This window comes from Rhinopithecus roxellana, chromosome 19 (genome assembly GCF_007565055.1).
Source record: "Rhinopithecus roxellana isolate Shanxi Qingling chromosome 19, ASM756505v1, whole genome shotgun sequence".
Lineage (NCBI taxonomy): Eukaryota > Metazoa > Chordata > Mammalia > Primates > Cercopithecidae > Rhinopithecus > Rhinopithecus roxellana.
In genome coordinates, this window is record NC_044567.1 from 28,655,310 (window position 1) to 28,675,020 (window position 19,711).

Sequence of the window (19,711 nt, forward strand, 5' to 3'; positions counted from 1 at the left end):
TTTCAGACTTGGATTATTGTAGGCTCTCTGGTCACCTTTTGTCTAAGAAAAGAAGGCCACAGTCAAGGTACTGATTCTGCCAAACTCAGTCAAACATCCTGAAATGTGTTCCAGTGTTTGAAATTTGACAAAATCACAGCACATTTGGCTTGGGTCCCCTTTCCCCTTAATTGCTGAGCCCAAACAGAAAATGTAATCCATCTGCTTCACAGTCATTTTCCCAAAACTCATCCAAATGTTCCTTGATGAGAACTATTTGACGTCTTTGTCTTGTGGGCTTAACACCTTCCTTCTCACGTTTTGTTTCTTGGAACTAGGAAGCAGACAGAGCCAACAGTAACAGGACTCAGTTTCAAACACAAGACATAATCTGTAAAATCATGTGCTGGGCACCAACATGGCATAAGTATACATATGTAACAAACCTGCACGTTATGCACATGTACCCTAGAACTTAAAGTATAATAAAAAATAAAATTAAATTAAAAAAAAAAAAAGTTTGTATGATAACAGTTAAAAAAAAAAAAAAAATCATGTGCTGGGGGTGGAGGTCAAGAGTCTCACCTCCAGAACGACAGCTGTGACATATCTGAGGGATAATTAAGGGAGCCTCTAGAACAAATATGTCCTTAGAAGGCAGGAGAGCACAGTTAACTGAGGATAGATTCCTTGCCACCTCATATTCACTGCGCCTGGGAGCCAACACCTTACCCCAGTTCCAGGGTGAGAAAGTCAGAGGCAGAAATTTCACTAATTTCTACTGTTTCGTGTTGGTCACTATTGTGAACACCCCAGCCTTGTAAACAAGGAGGCTCACAAGATCCATCTAACATCCTTTTGTAAGACCCTGAAACTCAAAATGAGACCAAAATGAGTTAAAGTCCTAACTAGTATGGTAATTACTAGTTTTGTGACCTCGGTCAATTTCCTTATCTCTGAACTCATGTTTTCCCTTTGTAAATAAAACTAAAAGTTTCCTGGCATATTTATTATGAGACTTAGGTAAGATGATATAGTTTAGCACAGTAGCTAGCATTTAGAAAGTGCTAAATACAATAGCTATTTGTATTGTTGGATTTTATGACAGCTTTGAGATATAATTCACATACCATGTAATGAACCAATTTAAAGTGTACAATTTAATGGTTTTTAGTAAATTACAGAGTTGTGCAACCATCATTACAATAAATTTTAGAACATTTTGTCACACCAAAAAGAAGCTCCATATCCATTAGCATCACTCCCCATTTCTTCTTAATCCCAAGCAACTGCTAATTTACTTTTTGTATGGATTTGCCTATTCTGAACATTTCATGTACATGAAATGATATATAATCCTTTGTGAATGACTTCTTTCATTTGACATAATGTTTTCAAAGTTCCTCCATGTTGTAGCGTGTATCAGTACTTCATTGCCAAATAATATTTCATTGTACATATATACTACATTTTATTCAATCATCAGTCACTGGAAATTTGGACTATTTTCATTATTTGACTATTATGAATAATGCTCCTGTGGACATTTACATACAAGTTTGTGTGTTGACCTGTTTTTATTTCTTCTGTATCTATACTTAAGAGTAGAATTTCAAAGTCAAATGTTAACCTTTTGAACATTAAACCTCTGTGTTTAACGTTTTAAAAAACTGCTTTGTATTTTCCAAAGTGGCTGCACTGTTTAACATTTGCTTGCAGCAGTGTATGAGAACTCCAACTTCTTCATATCCTTGCCAACACTTGTTATTATTCATCTTTTTCATTATAGGCGTCCTAATGGGTGTGAAGTGGCATCTCACTGTAGTTTTAATTTGCATGTCCCTGATTGCTAATGATGTTGAACATATTGTATGCACTTATTGGCCATTTGTATATCTTCTTTGCAGAAATGTCTATTCAGATTATTTTCCATTTTTTAATTGAGTTTTTGTCTCTTGTTGTATCATTTCTTTACATATTTTAGATACAAGGCCCCTTGTAGCCTGAATGTGTTTCCTAAAAATTCATAAGTTAAAATCTAATCAGCAATGTGATAGTATTAAGAGGTAGGGCTTTTAGGGCTGATTAAGTTATGAGAGTAGAATCCTCATGAATGAGATTAATGAACTCATGAAAGAGGTTCAAGGGAGCTGTTCATCCCTTTGGCCCTTTCATCGCTTCCATCATGTGAGGACCTAACAACAAGGCACTATCTTGGAAGCACAGCGTAGCTCTCACCAGTCCCTAGATTTGCTAGTGCCTTGATATTGAATGTCCCAGCCTCCAGAACTATGAGAAATAGATTTCTATTACTTATTAATTATCTGCTGCAGTATTTTGTTATAGCAACAGGAATGCCCCTTATCAGATATATGATTTGCAGAAATTTTCTCCCATTCTGTGCATTGTCTTGTCACTTTCTTTATGGTTTCTTTTGAAGCACAAAAGTTATTAATTTTAATAAAGCTACATTTATCTATTTTGTTTATTTTGTACTTATGCTTTTTGTGCTATGTCTAAGACATTATTGGCAAATCCATGAAAAACTTTGCCCCTATGTTTTCTTCTAAGAATTTTATAGCTTTAGCTCCTACATTTAAGGTCTTTGATCTATTTTGAGTTAATTTTTATATATGGTGGCAGGGGATCTAATTTCATTATTTTGCATACGGATATCCATTTGTCTCAGTTGAGAAAGCTTATTCTTCCCCCATTGAATTTTCTTGATACTCCTTCATGGAAAATCAATTTATTGTAATTGAGAGGGTTTATTTCTGGATCCTCAATTCTATTCTATTGATTTATATATCAATCCTCATACCAGTACAATACTGTCTTGATTACTGTAGACTTATAGCAAGTTATTTGTAGTAAGTTATTTTTTTAGGCAGGGTCTCACTCTGTTAGTGCAGTGGAGTGATCGCAGCTCACTGAAGCCTCAACCTTCTGGGGTCAAGCAATCCTACCACCTCAGCCTCCCAAGTAGCCAGGATGACAGGTGCACACCACCATGATTGGCTAATTTTTTGCTTATTTATTTTGTGGATTTGGGATTCCCTATATTTTCTAGGCTGGTCTTGAACTCCTGGACTAAAACGATCCTCCCACTCTCCTATCTCAGCCTCCCAAATTGCTAGAATTACAGGCATGAGCCATTGCACCCGGCCTGTAGTAAATTTTTATATCAGGAACTGCAAATCTTCCAATTTTGTTCTTCTTTTTCAAGATTGTTTTTCTATATGTAAAATCATATATCTTCAAACACATAGTTTTGCTTTTTCCTTTCCAATCTTAATGTCGTTTATTTCTTTTTCTTGCCTAATTACCCTGACTAAAGCCTCCAGCACAATTTTGAATAGGAGTGATAAGAGCAGACACCTTGGTCTTATTTCTGACCTTAGGGGGAAAGCTTTTAGCCTTTCACAATTAAGTAAGTATGATGTTAGCTGTGGTTTGTTCATAAACACACTTTAGTAGGTTGGGGAAGTTCCCTACTATTTCTAGTTTGTTATGTGTTTTCTATCATGAAGGGGTGTTGCTGTTATTAAACAACAATGCCACTGTTTTCTTCTTTTTCCCTTTTTTCCTCTCTTCTTTCTTTCTTTCTTTTTTTTTTTTTTTTTTTTTTTTTTTTTTTTTTTTTGATTTCTTTCCAGAGCCTGGTAGGACACCAGGACAACATCAGGAAAGAGGAAGCCACAGGCTGCCATGCATTCACTCCCTGAAGTGCCCTATGAGCCAGCATCTGCCACCTCCTCCCTCTTGTCCACCCTTCTGACCTGGCAGTGCCCTTGCTGTTCTGGCACAAGATGCACCCCTACCACTTTGATCTGCGTCACTGGCTTACCGTCTTCTAGTTTTGGGTCTGTGGCTTCCTGTCACTCTTCTTCATGGTTCAGAGCTCTCTTTTCTACCTCTTTCCAGGTGTCCTACACTGCTTTGGCAGCTATTGGTGTTTGGAAAGCTAAAGGCTATTTTCCAGACAGAAGAATTTCCTTTTCACTCCTGTACCCAATTTAATTCCACAAATATTTCATGACCACTTTTTTTTTTTTTTTTTTTTTCCTGCCAGTCATTGTTCTTGTTTGATCCTGGTAATACTCACAATAACCCTATGAAGTTGTTTTTGGTTTGACCCATTTTACAGAAGAGAAAACACAGCCTCCATATAGCTAAGTAGTTTTTTCCAAGGTTACATGCATAGTAAGTAGTAGAACCAGAATTTGTTTACAGATCTGCAAGATCTATCTGCTTAGAGCAAAAAAGAGTGATACTGGCCGGGCGCGGTGGCTCAAGCCTGTAATCCCAGCACTTTGGGAGGCCGAGACGGGCGGATCACGAGGTCAGGAGATCGAGACCATCCTGGCTAACACGGTGAAATCCCGTCTCTACTAAAAACTACAAAAAACTAGCCGGGCGTGGTGGCGGGCGCCTGTAGTCCCAGCTACTTGGGAGGCTGAGGCAGGAGAATGGCGTAAACCTGGGAGGCAGAGCTTGCAGTGAGCCGAGATCACGCCACTGCACTCCAGCCTGGGCGACAGAGCGAGACTCCGTCTCAAAAACAAAAAAACAAAAAAAAAGAAAGAGTGATACTCACACACTGACTAATGCTGAGGTAGAACTCAGGGCACCAGGTAACATGTTGGAATAGCCAGGAGGAGCTGGGAAAGTGGTCTTGTTTAAAACCCGAGGCTCACGATGCAAAATTAATGTGCAAAAATCACAAGCATTCTTATACACCAGTAACAGACAAACAGAGAGCCAAATCAGGAATGAACTTCCATTCACAATTGCTTCAAAGATAATAAAATACCTAGGAATCCAACTTAAAAGGGATGTAAAGGACCTCTTCAAGGAGAACTACAAACCACTGCTCAGTGAAATCAAAGAGGACACAAACAAATGGAAGAACATACCATGCTCATGGATAGGAAGAATCAATATCATGAAAATGGCCATACTGCCCAAGGTTATTTATAGATTCAATGCCATCCCCATCAAGCTACCAATGAGTTTCTTCACAGAATTGGAAAAAACGGCTTTAAAGTTCATATGGAACCAAAAAAGAGCCTGCATTGCCAATACAATCCTAAGTCAAAAGGACAAAGCTGGAGTCGTCACGCTACCTGACTTCAAACTATACTACAAGGCTACAGTAACCAAAACAGCATGGTACTGGTACCAAAACAGAGATATAGACCAATGGAACAGAACAGAGTCCTCAGAAATCATACCACGCATCTACAGCCATCTGATCTTTGACAAACCTGAGAGAAACAAGAAATGGGGAAAGGATTCCCTATTTAATAAACGGTGCTGGGAAAATTGGCTAGCCATAAGTAGAAAGCTGAAACTGGATCCTTTTCTCACTCCTTATACGAAGATTAATTCAAGATGGATTAGAGACTTAAATGTTAGACCTAATACCATAAAAACCCTAGAAGAAAATCTAGGTAGTACCATTCAGGACATAGGCATGGGCAAGGACTTCATGTCTAAAACACCAAAAGCAACGGCAGCAAAAGCCAAAATTGACAAATGGGATCTAATTAAACTAAAGAGCTTCTGCACAGCAAAAGAAACTACCATCAGAGTGAACAGGCAACCTACAGAATGGGAGAACATTTTTGCAATCTACTCATCTGACAAAGGGCTAATATCCAGAATCTACAAAGAACTCAAACAAATATACAAGAAAAAAACAAACAACCCCATCAAAAAGTGGGCAAAGGATATGAACAGACATTTCTCAAAAGAAGACATTCATACAGCCAACAGACACATGAAAAAATGCTCATCATCACTCGCCATCAGAGAAATGCAAATCAAAACCACAATGAGATACCATCTCACACCAGTTAGAACGGCAATCATTAAAAATCAGGAAACAACAGGTGTTGGAGAGGATGTGGAGAAATAGGAACACTTTTACACTGTTGGTGGGATTGTAAACTAGTTCAACCATTATGGAAAACAGTATGGAATTCCTCAAGGATCTAGAACTTGGTGTACCATATGACCCAGCCATCCCACTACTGGGTATATACCCAAAGGATTATAAATTATTCTACTACAAAGACACATGTACATGTATGTTTATTGCGGCACTATTCACAATAGCAAAGACTTGGAATCAACCCAAATGTCCATCTGTGACAGACTGGATTAAGAAAATGTGGCACATATACACCATGGAATACTATGCAGCCATAAAAAAGGATGAGTTTGCCTCCTTTGTAGGGACATGGATGCAGCTGGAAACCATCATTCTAGCAAACCATCACAAGTAGAGAAAACCAAACACCGCATGTTCTCACTCATAGGTGGGAACTGAACAATGAGATCACTTGGACTCGGGAAGGGGAACATCACACACTGGGGCCTATTATGGGTAGGGGGGAGGGGGGAGGGATTGCATTGGGGAGTTATACATGATATAAATGATGAATTGATGGGTGCTGACGAGTTGATGGGTGCAGCACACCAACATGGCACAAGTATACATATGTAACAAACCTGCACGTTATGCACATGTACCCTAGAACTTAAAGTATAATAAAAAAAAAAAAGAAGAAAAAAATAAATAAATAAATAAATAAATAAAAATAAAAATAAAAAAAAAATAAAATAAAAAAACCCCGAGGCTGCTATTGATCTGGCCTCTGCCAACTTGTCTTACCTCATCTGTCAAAAAACACATGCCTATCCACCCAAGACATGCGGAACCATATCATGCGATCTCCATTTCTGTGGTTTTTCATGTACTAGTCCCTCCATCTCAGCCAAACTGCCTACCCCATGCAACTGTGAACTTTGAGATGCCTGGCTAACTCCTGTACCTTGGATTCATTTCTCCTTAAATGTATTTCTGACCCACCCCAAGCTGTGCTCCATCATATCCTGTACATACCTGTAGCATGGTACTTACCACACGTATGTCTTACTCCCTCTCCCTCTCCCCATGACCAATCACCAATAAACCATGAGCCCCTAAAGGCAGAGTCATGGTTAGTTTTCCTCTGTAACCCCCCGGACCCAGGATAGTTCCTGGCTCATAGTGCATTCTTCGACATGGATTCTTGAATAACTAATTGAAATATTTGGGATGAGCTCTTGTAAACAGTTACCCTCTCTGACTAGATTTAAATTTTCTTTCTGCCCAAATAGATTAAAAGGTGTGACATTTTCTTAGTCTCTTTCATATTGAGGAATCTGAATTCTAAACCAAGGAGTGCAAGCCTGTGAAATTTGAGCTTAAGACAATAAAGCTACTCTTCCACTTTGTACATGACATCTCGTAGTCACCAGTTCTCCATGAGGCAAACCTTACCAAAGATGATAATCCAAAGGAGGAAACCAAGGACCTCACTTTAAATGCACAGCAACAGCACCCTCCCATTGTATTGGAAGAACTTACCTTCTTAGGTGCTTCACAACATCCAGGGATCTGCAGTCAAGGCCACCTTTAGGTTAAAAAGCACAAAATGGTCATTTCTTCAGCTATTAAACAAAATAATAACTTGACTTCTGGCTCAATGCCAGCTCAGGGAAAATAAGCCAACTGCAAGAAGAGGAACTTTCTGGACTCTATGGCAACTCTTAGAACAAAGTTTTAGCACAGCTACTTTTTGCTTTCTCCTCCAAGAGAAAGCTGTGAGGTCAGGTCCAGGATGACAATACCCAACAACCCCCAAAAGACTCCTGGTTTTAATCCTTGCCAATTTCCCTCCAAGTCCTGGCACAACTTGGGCTGAAAACACACATGCTATTTTCATTTAAGCATGAATGCTGAACCACTGGGTATTTTTTTCCTGGGTTTTCTGTTAACTCTGTCTACAAAATGTGGTTTTAAGAAATATTACTCCTGGTCATTTATCTAACAGACCATACTGTGATCTGTAAGCTCCATCTTTCTTGCAGCTTTCACATTCTATTAAAATGGGATCTTTTACCAGGAAATTTACTCAGACGGGGGAGTTCATTTGAGGTTAAAACTGTAAAGTGGCCAATTATCTCTCAGTCATTGGTTGCATATGATCTTTACCCCAAGCTTTGGAAATAAAGACAACATTTAGCAAACGTTCTGCTCCAAAGCTAATGTTTTGGAAAGAATAACAGCATGTTGGGAATAAATTACATGGTCTTTAGTGCATTTTAGTGTTATTGCCTGTTAACACGCAGCGTGGTGTGCCAACTCATAAGAGAACTCCAGTCTTCTAGGGAATCGATTTCTGATTTGTTGAGCTGATGGCGTCCGTGTTATATCATTGAACAGATGAGGAGTGCAGGGGGCCATGTCTGTGGGACCTCACCTAGGGGAAGCTATGACTCATAGGCTGTCTTTTCATTTTGATACTATCCAGACCATTAACACACCATGGGTAATGGCATATGAGGTCTTTCATCTAGGACTATCCAGTTACCCACTCATGAAATATACTGATCCTAAAAGAGTCATTTAATATACCTAAATCAAGTAACTAGCCTTGCTAAAAGGCCTACTACATACGAGGTTTTTGGCCAGGCTCTGTGGAAGAATAGTAGGATGCTTAAAGAGAGCCTTGATTCCATTTATATGAAATATCCAGAATAGACAAATTCATAGAGACAAAAATTACATTAGTGGTTTCCTAGGCCTGGGAGGACAGGAGGATTGGAGAGTGTTGTCTAAAACATTTGGGATTTCTTTGGGGGTGATCATGAAAATGTTATAAAATTGATTAAGATGATGGCTGCCCAACTCTGTGAATATAATAAAAGCCATTAAAACATATACTTTAAATGGGTGAATTGTATGTGAGATATGTGAATATCTCAGTAAAGCTATTAAAAAATTAAAGAAGAAGAACCTTGTCCTCACAAAGAGAGGAAATGTTAGTAATTTCAGGTAGAAAGCACTAAGGACTAGAGACAGGTACCACAAAATGCCAAGGGAAATCCAAAACTGTGTAACTTCCATTAGACTTCGTAGGATTTTCTTTCTTTGGGGATTGTTTCACTCTGTCTTTGGTTTCAAAAGACGAGAGGTCATGTTTAGGTTTTTGAGGGTAGGAGCAGAAAGACAGCTCTTAATAACTGAATAAATAAAAAATTCATGATATGACAGCAAAAGATGTCCTGGAAGCATGAACACCAGACTTGGACCTGCTGGCAGGGTCCCAATGCAAGCCAACCTCAAACCTCTCTTGTAGCTGGTTGCAAGCAAGGTGTTTTATTTCAAGGGGAAAGGAGTCAGGGATTTTTTTTTTCCCTTTAGACTAACAAGAAACTGCCTGTTACTCTACCTTCTCCAGTCTAAAGACAATTTTACTGAAGAGCACCATCCCCACACCTACTCAATCTCCCACATTCCTGGGACAAAGGTATCTAGGATCAGAGCAGCCCACAAAATAAATAAGCAACAATTAGCCCTGTGGTAACTTATAAGCCAAAATGTTACTCCATGCACAGACAACTCAGGTGTGCACTGTTGTTCAGGCCACACCTGCTGCCATAGAAATTTTTTAGGCAGAAGAATAAATTGTATTTCAGGCTTAAGTGATCTATCTTTTAGTGGGGTGGGCTTGTTTTATTTTAAAAGATGTATTTCCACATGTGCCTTCGCTGAACTCCCTCTCTACTCTCATTTTCTGGATTATTTCCCTAAATTTCCAATATTTAGCCAAAAGCAAAATTATCCAGTGTATTTACTATAAATAATTCCAAATAATGTCAAATATAATCATGCTTTTTAAACTTTTAAACTAATTTAAATATCTTAAATATTATAGTAAATTGCTTTTGTGCATAACATTGAACTTCCAAGCCGCAATGCACATAAGCATTTTAGAGAAGTTTACAAAGAGATTATTCTACTGGGCTGTGGACCTGAATTCCAGGCTTAGTTTACTCAGTAAGTGTGGGCCTCTTTTCTTCCTGAGGATCTGCCCACAATTTTGCGCTGTTCTTGGTTTCTGAGTTTCTCAAAGCTGAAACAGAGGCTGAGCTGAGGGTTCAGTAAAAAAAAAGGTGGTAGAGCACGCATCAGAGAGCCCCAAACTCCACTTGCTTCTAGAGGCGCCTATGACACCATCCTGTCCCCTGGATGACAGTTCTGCTAGTTCCACACTAGAGTACTTTAAAGCTTATGGGTCAAAGTAAACTGAGTGGCGTGGTGTCTGTTTTGCCCCTGTGAGCCCCTTTATCCTGGGATATGTGGAGAGAGCGTTCCTTTCTCCAGCGTTCATCGCCACCCGCCTTCCATGACAGTGCGAGCATTGGCTTTGGGAAGCTGCCAGATTTCTAGTGTGGTCCTTGAACCCTTGACCTTCCAGGCAAAGGCAATGATGCTACCAGCTGAGCGACACAGACCTATTTCCTGCGTCAATGACTAAACAGATCCAAAGGTATGTGAGGCATTTCTTTCCCTCCTGACCTTGTCCAGCCTTGGCACAGATGCTGGCACAGCCAGAGGTGCCTGCCCCTGGGAGCAGCTGCTGAGTGTCTGCCAAGCCTCCGGAGGGCAGAGCTGTTTGTCAGCTGGTTAGTGCATTTTTTTTTTTTTTTTTTTTACCTTGGATCTCCTCACTTGAAAATAACTAGAATAAAACTCATTTTAATGAACAGTTTTGATCTTTTTTTCTTCTGTTTTCCCCTTATCTAATCCTGTTACCTGTTTTATTCTTAATGGGAACCATTAAAACATGACGGGGTAGACAAATGTGTATGTCCCTTCATTTTCAAACCTCCTTCTTCCTCTAAAATGGCTATGAATAAGCTCACACTCTAGAAAGGAGATTAAAATATCAGCGTGTCAGCAAAATTAAGACAGAAAAGAAGCAATAGGCTTTGTAATCGACACATTGAATTCTCTTTTGAAACAATTTTTCTTTATTTTTTTGGCACAGGGTCTTTCTTCCTCTGTTACCCAGGCTGGAGTGCAGTGACACGATCTCTCGTCACTGCAGCCTTGACTTCCCAGGCTCAAGTGATCCTCCCACCTCAGCCACCTGAGTAGCTGGAACCACAGGCGTGTGCCACTATGTCTGGCTATGTTTTTATTTTTAGTAAAGACAAGGTCTCATTGTATTGTCCAGGCTGGTCTTGAACTCCTGGGCTCAAGAGATCCTCTGGCCTCAGCCTCCGAAAGTTCTAGGATTACAGGCATGAGCCACCATGCCCAGCAAGGAATATTTTTAAGGAATATGTGACAACATGGAAAAACACTCACTCTATTGTCTGATTACAGTTACGTTACGTAAGAATAGATGATGCACAAGCAAAGACTATCCTGTATTCTACAAGCCAAAAGTGGAATGTGAATATTTTCTTTATTAAACTTCTGACCAGGCACGGTGGCTCACAGCTGTAATCCCAGCACTTTGGGAGGCCGACTCAGGCAGACCACCTGAGATCAGGAGTTCGAGACAAGCCTGGCCAACATGGAGAAACCCTGTCTCTACTGAAAATGCAAAAATTAGCTGGACATGGTGGTGCACATCTATAATCCCAACTACTCGGGAGACTGAAGCAGGAGAATCCCTTGAACCTGGGAGGCGGAGGTTGCAGTGAGCCAAGATCGTGCCACTGCAGCACCCCAGCCTGGATAACAGAGCAAGATTCTGTCTCAAAATAAGTAAATAAATAATGTACTTCTTTCAATGTCATTATAATATTGTTTAATTAGCTTTTTTTTTTTTTTTTTTTTTGAGACGGAGTCTGGCTCGGTTGCCCAGGCTGGAGTGTAGTGGCGCGATCTCGGCTCACTGTAAGCTCCGCCTCCGGGGTTCACGCCATTCTCCTGCCTCAGCCTCCTGAGTAACTGGGACTACAGGCGCCCGCCACCGCCCGGCTAATTTTTTGTATTTTTAGTAGAGACTGGGTTTCACCGTGGTCTAGATCTCCTGACCTTGTGATCCGCCCGCCTCGGCCTCCCAAAGTGCTGGGATTACAGGCGTGAGCCACCGCGCCCGGCCTTAATTAGCATTTGTTTAAATAAGAGAGGAAAGGAAAACAGCGTAGCAAATCACAAGCACACACAAAACTGCACTGCTCATTTTTAATTTGGTGGGTTGATTACTGGATATAAAACAAAACCTCATTCTACTATTTTTTTCTTTCTTGCTCTTCCTTTGCAAGGCACAACTCAACCCCTTTGGTACCAAGAAGTGAGCAACTGAGTTCAGGTCTATTCTCAGTCACTCGGGGAGCAGCTCGCATTTCCAGGATTCACTGTGACTGCCCAGTTTCCTCGTGGGGAGAAGTGATAACTCTCCTGACTGCGGAAAGGCACATCACTGATTCTCATTCAGAAGGGGTGATTTAGAACTTTTTCTGTATCACCCTTCTCATCTCTGAGTGACAGGGCTGTGAATTCCCAAAGCCTTGGCAAGCACCCAAATTTTCTTTCCAGCTTACTCCCAATCCAATAAGATGGGTTGAAAAGGACTGAATGACACAGATTTAGCCTGGACATCCTGGACTCCAAGCCAGGTGAGGCTCCATCTCAATAAGTCCATCGTCTTCCTCAGAGTCTGAGTTCAATATTCTTAAGTCAGCCTTGCAACATGGCGGTTAATGTTGAAAATGGTGACTTTGGCTGAATGGGTTCCACTGGAAATGTTGACAACCTGACAAATTTTTTCAAATTGTTGATCTCACACTTTCTCCTGGTGCTTTCTTTGAAGCTATGGGGCAGGTGAGGAATCTAATCTAATACTCCCACATTGCATGCTTTCATATAGCTGTTGTAGCAAGCCTTGGCAACAAAATGTCTGCCCTTAAATCTTGGCACATCATTTGCTAACCTGCTTAACATCTCTGAGCATCATTTTCCTTCTTTGTAACATGGGGGAAATACTAGTGCCTACTACCTCTTATGGGTGTTGTGAGGGTAAAATGAAGTGATGCCTGTAAGGTATTCCCATAGTGCTTGGCACACAGTGCGGTCTCAAAAAATGTTGGTAGTGACGTTTGTAATTATTATTATCATCTTTATTATATTATCCCTCCATTCTTTATTCACCTCAAAGTGAACTAGAAGCACCTTGATATGGAGATGAGGGCAGGAAACCTGGAATCAGATCTCTTCAGTTCTGCTCACTGAATGGCCTTTCACATCTGAATTTACTTCCACATCTGTAAAATACAGATCACCACGCCCACCTCAGAGCACTACTGGGAAGATTCAATGCAATAAAACACAGGAAAATGCTTGATACATACTAAATGCTCAGTAAATAATGGTTGAACCGGGACTTAGGTTTGGGTCACTCACCCAGATTGTCCCATTTTAACTTGGGTTTCAACTAAAGGAGAAGGCATCCCACCCTCCTCTAGGTCACTTCCAACAAAAACCAGCAGGACAAGGGAGCCAAAACATTAGCAAGCTTTTGGCAGATGCCTGACAAGGAGTGTGATCACAAGACCTCCGTGCAGAATTTTGACAACCGAATGTGCAAATTACACTTATTCAAGCTGAAATATCACCCAAGTGTGTTTTGGAACCACAGTGACCACATCCCAGCTGGACTGTGGAAGTGAAGCTGTCCAGCCAAGAGTTTTATTATTTTTATTTTAAAGTGTGAATCATCAGACAAGCAATGCTCTCCAGCCAGGTGCTGTATTGAGATTCCACATCAATATCTACTTTTTTGGCAGTCGAGCAAAGTGAAGGTGCCAATGAGAAATTGTTCTGGGTCTAGAGAGATCTCTGGTTTAAGCAGGGTCACCTTGGGACTATCTCTTAAATTGCCTAGGACTCAGTTTCCTCATGTGTAAAATAAAATGACAATAGGAAATGCTGCATAAGTGGTTGTCAGGATTAAATGAGGTAGTGAGGTAATGTGTGAAAAGTGCTTGGAAGAGAACATAGTCAGTGCTAGATATGCGTTTGCTATAATGATAATAATTAGTGTGCTAAGGCCTTTGGGATTTTCAAAAGGCATCATGTTTTTGCATCTCTGTAATAGGTTTATATTCTATTTGGAGGAAAGACTTTGTATGTAGCAAAGGAAATGGTGACACTGAACTGTTTGAAATATATGACAACTGAGCATGATTCCTATAGTCTGAGTGGCTAAGAACAATTCTCTGCAGAAGAAAACATTAGAAGTAGGCCATGCCGAAAATGTAGAAATTGAAGTAATTGATAGGGAGAGAAGGGCGTTTTGTGGACGGGGAATAGCTTGGGAAAACTGTCCGGCCTCCCCTGATGTCTTTAAAGAACTCTGGTAGCTTGGGTGTAACTGCAAAAAAAGAAAAATCCAATATTTTAAGACTACTTAAACTTCCTAATTTCACCTGTTCCATACATTAATTCTTGCTTTTATTCTCCTGGTTATTAAGCCACTAACTCTCACTGCCCACCTATTGTTTTATCCTACTGTTGCCCCATTAGCTCAACACATAGTTCTGTCTTTAAATTTTAAACCCCAATTTCCCTCCCGACCATGGTTTCCTCCAGTGGACTCTTAGGGAAGCATCCCAACAGGTTGACACAGTCATCCAAAATCTTTTTTCCAAATACTACATCCACAGGGAGCTCCTACAAATCTCATGAACTGGATATGGGTAAACAGTGAGAGGCTCTGTTATGTTTTAGGGACAATGAGTAGAACAGGTTGAGTCCTGTGATAAAGGCAGTAGAGGATAATAAAAGCACATTTGACTCATATACAATGAAAGAGCTTCCTAGAAGCACAGACAATTCAGTGGGACAGGCCCCCTACCCCTGGAGTCTCAGTAGATGGGAAAACCAGGGCTCTAGATTTTATAGGTAGGTGGATATGCAACTATGCCCAGAAACCTCCCCAGTGATTCTCATCCAAATTTTACCATTGGTTTGCTCGACCTTCCCAGTGCTTAACTACAATGACTTTGCTTGGCCAGGCACAGTGGCTCAGGCCTATAATCCCAATGCTTTGGGAAGCCGAGGCAGGAGGATCACCTGAGGCCAGGAGTTTGCGACCAGCCTGGGCAACATAGTGAAACCCTGTCTCTACAAAAAATAAAGATTAGCCAACATAGCTCTCTCCCAGCTATTATGGAGGCTGAGGTGGGAGAATCATTTGAGCCCAGGAGTTTAATGTTGCAGTGAGTGATGATCCCACCACTGCACTCCAGTCTGGGTGAAAGAGACCCTGTCTCTTAAAAATAATGATAATACTGACTTTGCTTCCTGCTTTGAATAATGTTATGTATCTACCAACTAGAAGGTAAATTTCTAAATGGTAACAGCTTTATTCCTTTCTGCTGTTTTGTTTTTAATGTTTTTACAGAGCTAAACTCTGTACTTGGTGTATATAGAGAAAACACATACACAACACAACAAAAACGGTAACAACAAAGGCAAAATAAGAACACTCTGGGCCAGACCCTGTGGCTTATGCCTGTAATCCCAGCAATTTGGGAGGCCAAGGCGGATGGGTCACGAGGTCAGGCGATCGAGACCATCCGGGCCAATATGGTGAAATCACATCTCTACTAAAAATACAAAAATTAGCTGGGCATGGTGGCGCACACCTGTAATCCCAACTACTTGGGAGGCTGAGGCAGAAGAATCGCTTGAACCCAGGAGGCAGAGGTTGCAGTGAGCTGAGATCGTGCCACTTCACTCCAACCTGGGAGACAGAGAGAGACTCCATCTCAAAAACAAACAAACAAACAAACAAAAAAAACACACAATCTGAGAATGCTCTGATTTTGAGAAACAATCTCAAATCATAGGTTCCATTCCTGGTTCCACAATTTACTAGCTGAGATATCAGTATGTTACAAAATTTTCTAAGCTTCCCTCTCTATCCACAAAATAGAGATTATGACATCTGCTTACCTTAAGGGGTATAGTAGTACAGAGAAATGATACATGTGATATCATACATAAAGAAACATTTCAAATAAAGGAAAAATAACTCAATCTAAATTTATAAAGAGTTTGTGTTTTGTTTTTTGAAAGGAGAAAAAATGAGGATAAACACTATTTTGAAGACTACAAAGGGAAAATTCTAAATATTATTTTTTCATGTCAGAATTTTATTTTATCATTTGGACACAGAGAAGAAGTAGGCTAATGAAGAGCATTACCTCATAGCCTTTGGCCAAAAGTGCCTTTTTTACCCCAAGGTCAGAGAAGACTAGTGATGTAGAATTTAGGGTTGGCTGTGGTTTTGCTCACTTTGCATTGTGTGGTTTTTTCTTGAACACCATTGCCTCACCAGGTATTGAAGAGAAATATGTTACAGTAGTTGACCAATATTGGATTGGCTCAAGCCCATTATTCTTAGCTGACCTCTTAGAAACTATACATAAAATATGCTGGGTGGGGTTGAGGGGAAGGAAATTCCTTTGTTTTTTGAGGAAGTGTTAGCTTTGGCTCATTCCAGGATGGGCCTTCCAGGGTTCTCAAGTTTTCCTTTCTCTTAAAGATCTTTCTTTAAGACATATTACTGCCCCTTAGTTATAGCAGGATTAAGGTCCAGTGTAATGCTGCTAAGCTTTGGACAAAGAGAAAGGAGTCTGACTTGCTGGCTAATCTGAGTGATTAGGAATAACGTGCTAACATCCAAACTCTGTGAGCTTTGGGTTGATGTGACCCTTGTTTTGCCTCATGTGCTTCTCATAATTGCAATAAAGCATAAGAAGGCCAGTGACCAGTGTGGAAATGTGAACCGCAACCTATTAAGCGCATGTTATTTGCCAGACTTTTCTAGGCCTTTTGGTTAAGTTATTTGTTCTTTGCAGCAAAGACAGAGCCAACATGGATGAGTTACCTCCTTTTTATGGATGAGTATACTCATGTCAAATAATTTGCCTAAAATCAGATGGTTGATAAGTGGTAGAGAATGCTTCTCAGAGAAAGTGAGGTTAATCCAAGTTCTGATGGAAGTGAGGCGTGTCAACCGTCCTATGGACTTGTAAAGGCATTTTATGCATTGCATTTGGCAATTCATACATTAAAAGTAACTTGGCCCAGAAGACTGAAGACTTGGGTTCCAAATCTTGGTCTAATATTTATAAGCTATGTGACCCCGGACAAATCACTTCATATATTTGAGTTGAAGCACTCTACCTCAATGTTGTTCAGATGATTAAATGATATAATATATATAAAGCTATCACAATACTTGGAACTTAGGAGGCATTTAAATTGTAGTCACCACCATCATTATCATCACTATTAAAAGCATCATTTTCACCAACACGGTAATTATCATTATTGCTAATATGTACTTTATTTACCCTTATAATTTTAGAGGGCTATAATAAGATAATGAATGTGAAAATGCTTTGTACCAAAATATTAAAAGCACTTAAATCTGGGGGAGATTCAAATATAATTTTCAAATGTAATAGATGGAATTCAAGAGAATTCCTGTGAATTCCACAGTAGCCTTGACTCAAGTTACTCTAGAGTCTTAACCCTGATAATGCTGAAGGTTGACTTAAAGTGAAAAAGCAAACATATTTCACTAATCTTCAGATCATGGTGTTGGCACTTCTAAAGGCCAACTATATATTGATTGCTCAGTTAATTATTGACTTCATATTAAAGCTTTAATAAGAAGGTCTATCAAATATTCTACAGCAGATTTCATCAGAAAGGGTGGGGTAATAGTCAGACATTTACTGTTTTATATAAGGCAATGTTCTTTTAAACCTAAACCTATGAATAGGGAGAAAAATAAGGATCTAAAAATTCTCTTTGTACCCAAAGGAGATGGGAAGGAGGGAAAGAGAGTCCGTGTTTAACTAAAATTGCACATACGATTCTGAGACATATGTCAGTCTTGCCAAGCCCCATGTGAAAAAGGAATAGCGACTAAGACATAGAATGCCAATGACTAGTTTCTGCTAGTAGAAATCTATGGGTTGTTTAGTTTTATAAACACTTCTGAGAACTCAGCCTTTAACGAACACAGCTGCTGCCAACTCAGTGGTTTCCAAGAAGCAGTCATGGTGATGATAAAGAAATCCCATAATCTATCGACATGGTTTTACTGCTGCAAAGACTAGACTATCATTAATAGGTCATTTTTGAAGACTCTATTATGGACTAACTTCTGCATCAAAGGAGAATTCTGGAAATCAGGAGGAAACTTCCACCATCACAATCACCATCTCCCTCATTCTTTGCATGTTCTGATATACTTTGTTTTTCTTAACATCTATATAAGTTTCATTTTTGACACAGGGAACATTGCGTCAAATGCAGTCTGAGTCATTAGCAGATTAGCACTCATCTATGACCTGTGTGAAACTTAGCAATATCAAAGGTCAAGTCTTCTCAGGTCTCAACTGAGAAATCTCTGTCTCTTCCAAAAATGTCTTTTTCACGATGAAGCTGACAACATTTTCCTGTTCTGTAATATATATGAAATGGAAGGCACAATCTTGTGTAAATACTTACACAAACACAAACACAAACACTGTAATAGTGATGTCTACACTCCCGTCTAAAACTCAGCAGGTATTAACATGTTCCTGTCCAGTCCTGAGGTTTAACTTGGAGACTTCCTTCCTTAATTCCTCACCCTGCCCTCATTAGTTGTACAGATGTCCACTTGAAACTTGAGCGGATTCTCAAGTTATCAAGGAGGGTCATCGTCCTAGGGTAGGATGTTGTTTCCTACCTGGCGGTCTTATTCTAATCCTGTATTCAGATGGTGTTTTCAGAGGGTAAATTCAGTGGTAATTTTCTGGCTATGGTATACTGATAAATGTTTACAAACTAGCTTCCCCAACACACAGTCTTGTTTTGTACCATTCGCCAATTTCTCTGATATAAATACTCCTACCACATATGCATTTAAGCCACCAATATAATGGTACTGAACTTGGATTTGGGAAGACATGTACACAAAAGTTTCTTGCAAGCCAGTATGAACCAGTACCTCCAGCACACCACAGTCATAAGGTCCTTCTCCTGGTTTATTGCTCTGGCACTCTCTGTAGAGGATCATTCTCAAATATGAAACCCAGACCTCCAAATTTTGAGTCTAGATCCCTTCTCTTTCTGTTTTTCTTGCTTGCCTTTCTAAAAGCTCTTACTATACTTCTATTTTCTAATAATAGGACTCTGTGGTCCATGGCCCATTTTAAAGAACTTAAGGCCCTTTGGAAAATAACAAGCACTTGGCAAGTTATTTCTCATTCTAAGGAGGTAAGGAGAACCCACCCTGTGTTAGCCTGTTTCCCTTCACTTGGAGAAGAATAAAAATGTTTTCATTCTTTAGGATGTATCCCTCTCCCCAAAAATGAGGCCAAAGAGATTTCTCTAAAGTCACACACACACACACACACACACAGAGAGAGAGAGAGAGAGAGAGAGAGAGAGACCATAACTGGAGTTCTCATACCCTACTTCAAAAGCAGGGCCAAATAAAACAAAATTCTCTTCCAAAAGATTTAATGGGTACAATATGAGGAACTACTCCCAGCAATGCGAAGAGAGTCAAATCTGGTGCCAAATGGATACACATTTTTAAATTGTATCATGTAGATCTATATTCTTACTAAATGTGTCTTTTGTCTTCTTGTTTTTTAACCTTCTGTCAGAGGTATATTAAAATCTCCTATCATATATATGTGTGTGTGTGTGTATATATATATGTATGTGTGTGTGTGTCTACATATCCATGGAATACTATGCAGCCATAAAAAGAATAACATCATCTCTTTTGTAGCAACATGGATGGCGCTGGAAGCCATTATCCTACATGAACTAACTCAGAAACAGAACATCGAATACTGAATG

General features: G+C 39.8%; 1 protein-coding gene across 1 annotated transcript in view; it reads right to left on the reverse strand.

The window, feature by feature from the left end:
• The window catches only part of PCTP (phosphatidylcholine transfer protein), a 132,400-nt gene that overhangs the window by 39,952 nt on the left and 72,737 nt on the right, over window positions 1-19,711 (reverse strand). The window lies entirely within an intron of this gene.